This window comes from Chiloscyllium plagiosum, chromosome 8 (genome assembly GCF_004010195.1).
Source record: "Chiloscyllium plagiosum isolate BGI_BamShark_2017 chromosome 8, ASM401019v2, whole genome shotgun sequence".
NCBI classification, from domain to species: Eukaryota; Metazoa; Chordata; class Chondrichthyes; order Orectolobiformes; family Hemiscylliidae; genus Chiloscyllium; species Chiloscyllium plagiosum.
In genome coordinates, this window is record NC_057717.1 from 14,738,561 (window position 1) to 14,742,425 (window position 3,865).

Below are 3,865 nucleotides of genomic sequence, written 5' to 3' on the forward strand. Positions count from 1 at the left end.
ATTACAACATTTAAAAGATATTTGGATCAACAGATGAAGAGGGAAGGGTTGGAGTGATGTGGGCAAGCAACAGGCAGCTCGGAAGAGTTTAGTTTTAGATTGTGGTGGGTATCAACTGAAGGGTCAGTTTCCATGCTGCATGGCTCTATGACAAGAATATGGTTTTATTCCATTATTGAAGAAAGGATCAGGGCTGGGTCCACTGATGTGCATCATCCACATAAACGATTTGGTTGAAAATATAGGAGTCATTGTGTGAAAGTTTGTTGATGATCAAATTAATGGTGTAGTGGGCAGTAAATACGGTTATCAAAGGGGATCTTGACCAACTGGGCCAGTGGACCAAGGAATGAAAGATGGAGTTTAATTCAGCTGTTGGATTTTGTTAAGACAAACCATGGAGGACTATACAGTTAATGGAAGGGCTCTGGCCAGGGTTGTTGAACAGAGAGACAGAGAGAGACCAGGGGATGCAAGTTACATTGTTCCTCGGAAGTGGCATACCAGGTGGACAGGGTGGGGAAAGCGACATTTAGCACATTTGCCGACATTGGCCAGCACTTTGTTACATACGTTGGAGAGATTTGTAACATTGTCCTCAATATTTCCCTTGGGCAGAGGAGTCCACGGGGTGACCGTAAGAATGGTGAATAACCAAGGGTAGGTGAGTCCAAAACTAGAGGGTATAAACAGGAGATGAGAGAGCAAGGATTTAAAGAGGGAGCTGAAGGGGAATATTATCCACAGAGGATGGTGCATAGACGGAACAGACTGCCTCAGGCACATGGGAGAAACAAGAACAATTACAGCATGGAAAAGACATTTGGGCAGGTACATGGAGAGGAGAAAGTTTGAAGAGATAAGGGCCAAACGCAGGCAAATGAGACTCATTCAGTTTAGGTAATATACGCAGCATTGAGGAGTTGGACCACAAGTTCTGTTTCCGTTCTGTATCACTCTGTATCCAGTTAAAGAGGATTAGTGTACCAAAATAAGGCATGTTGTAGAAACTGAATCAAGTTACAGCGATGCGGATGGTAATCTGGAATGCAGTACATCTCAAATATGTGGAGGGACTATCGGGAAGGGAGGAGGTTACAGGGACAGGGACTATTGCAGGAGTTAAAAATAACTGAGGACACTGGTGCACAAGCCATGCCATAGATACAGTGTTGCAGAGTAGTGAGTCTTAGTACAGTGTTGGAGGGAGAACACAGAACAGAAAGATCCCAGGCAGCATTCACTACTTCTCGTCGGAGGCCTACTCTCCCCTCTGTTGCACTGAAGCTTACTAAGACAGCACAGGCCTGGATTGATAACTATGAACTCCCGATTCTGTTTCAGTGCAACATAAGTTAAAGTAGACGTGGTGATTGAGCATGACATGTGTCTATACTGTGCTCCCCATCCAGCACTGTATCTATATCATGTATTGTTAGCCAATGTTTGGAGCCCTCTCATTGCTCCCTTCTCTGTGCACTCTGAGTGATCTTACCCCACTGCAGGATTTATTGAAGGCTCCAGATCTCCCTGCCCTTTGTCTCTCTGGCTGACCAACCATCTTCAATGAGGTGATGGATGAGACACACGGCAGTTGGGAAGTCTATTGAGTCAGCAACTTCCTGAGTATCTACAGGAGACAGAGAGATAGACAGAATGGGAAATTAGACTGATGCAGTGAGGGTTACACAAGGAGAATGGAAATGAGCCCCACAGAAATCTGGAAAATCCCAAACTCCATCCCTGGCCTGTGCTGTTGCGTCTCTCTGGAGTGGAGAATTCTGTTAGCTCAGAATCTGGAGTAGCTGCAAGAGTGAGAGACTCTGACAGAAGCAGCAATTAGACCCACACAGTGAGGGATACCACATGGAGAGAGACTGAGTGATATCACCGGAGTGCTGAAAGACTTCAGGATCACACAATCATGTTGGAAGAATGGGTTTAGCTTCATGTATCAGTGCTCAGGGATGAGCAACCAGTGAGCAGGTGAAGCGATGGCCTAGTAACATTATTGTTCGGGAATTTGTCCAAAACCTCAGCTAATGTTCAGGGGAGGCAGGTTTAAATCCCATCATAAGATATGGTGGAATTTAAAAGCAATGATTTTAAAAATAGCAATTAACAATCCATAAACAAATATAAAACCATTGCTGATGTACAAAAATCACAATCCCTTAGATTAGATTCCATACAGTGTGGAAACAGGCCTTTCGACCCAACCAGTCCATGCCATCCCTCCATAGAGTAACCCACTCAGGCCCATCTCCCTCGACCTAATACACCTAACATTATGGGCAATTTGCATGGCCAATTCGCCTGACCTGCACGTCTTTGGACTGTGGGACGAAACCGGAGCATCCGGAGGCAATTCACACAGACACGGGGACAATGTGCAAACTCCACACAGTCGCCTGCGGCTGGAATCGAACATGGGACCCTGGTGCTGTGATGCAGGAATGCTAATCACTGAGTCACCGTGCTGCCCACTTGTCCTTTCGACAACGAAATCTGATCATCCTCACGTGGTCTGCATGACATACCCATAGCAAAGTGTTTGCCTCTCAATTGCCCTCTGAAATGGCCAAGCAAGCTACTCAGCTCAAGGGCAGCTAGGGCTGTGCAATAAAGGCTGGTCAGCCAGAGACACCCACATCCCCTACCTGATTTATAAAAAAATCCAATAGGATGGTCCCCACTGGAACAGTGCTGGGACCAGTGTCCTGGCCAATCAAGTCAGTAGGTTTATGGATAGGGCTTTAAACTGAGAGGATGCAGGGACAGGGTCCAGGTGAAAGGAGCTTTCCAAATCCAACGAGAAAAGGTGAAGCATCCGAACAGTATGGGGATGTGGCTGAAGGCAATCAGAAAGGAACAGGATGGGACAGCGATTCACTAAAACTGTACATCAGGGAATACGATTGTGACAGGAAATTGTGGGAAAGAGTAAATTATGTTTTTTTTTTGAATGGACGAAGTCTTATCAATAAGGCAGATGGATTTGTGACACTGAGATAAGAGGTTTAGACACCAGAGAGATATGGTTACAGAGTGAACAAAAGGTGGACATAAATATTCAATAAAGGTGGACATAAATATTCAATGGATCACAACCTTGCGGAAACTCAGGCAAAATGGGTAACGCTGACAATAATAGGTAAGAAAGGCATTACAGAGAAAGCATTTGGTCTCAGATCATGAAGTAGAGTCACTCTGAATGTAAATTCTGGCTACTCATTGCCAAGGACACAAGCAGCAGAACAGTTTTAGCCACCAAACAGCATTCCATTGCTCATCACTGCATTACACAGGAACTCTTTGGAATTTTTTTAACAAACACATTGTGATAATTTTGGGAAACATCAATATTCACAAAATATGGGACAGTCACACTGGCAAGAGTGATATTGGAAGAGGATTCAGAGAATTAGTTTTCAGTGTTTCTTAGAATAACAAATTGTGCGACTGGCTAGGGACATAACTATCTCAGAGCGACCGTTCTGTGATGAAACTTCGTGAATGAGTAATGTCACCTGGAGAGATCCTCTGTGAAATTGTGATAAAGTGTAGTTTAAATGTCGTTTAAAGAAATATAAAGTTTTAAAGTGAATCACAGAAAGGACAAGCTACAACTAGAAACAAAAATAGACAATTACATGAGTTTGAGAGGAGAACTGACCAAGGTTAACAGGCTAAACAGACTGAAATATGTGTCTGTAATTGAACAGTGGAAAACTTTTGAAGGAACACTGTAAAACACTCAAAAGGACATTCCACTGAAACAGACCAAACCTCAGCAAGAAATCCCCACCGGTCCCTCACTCAGGACAAAATGGATCATATTAGATTATCAGGCTGAGAAGATCAC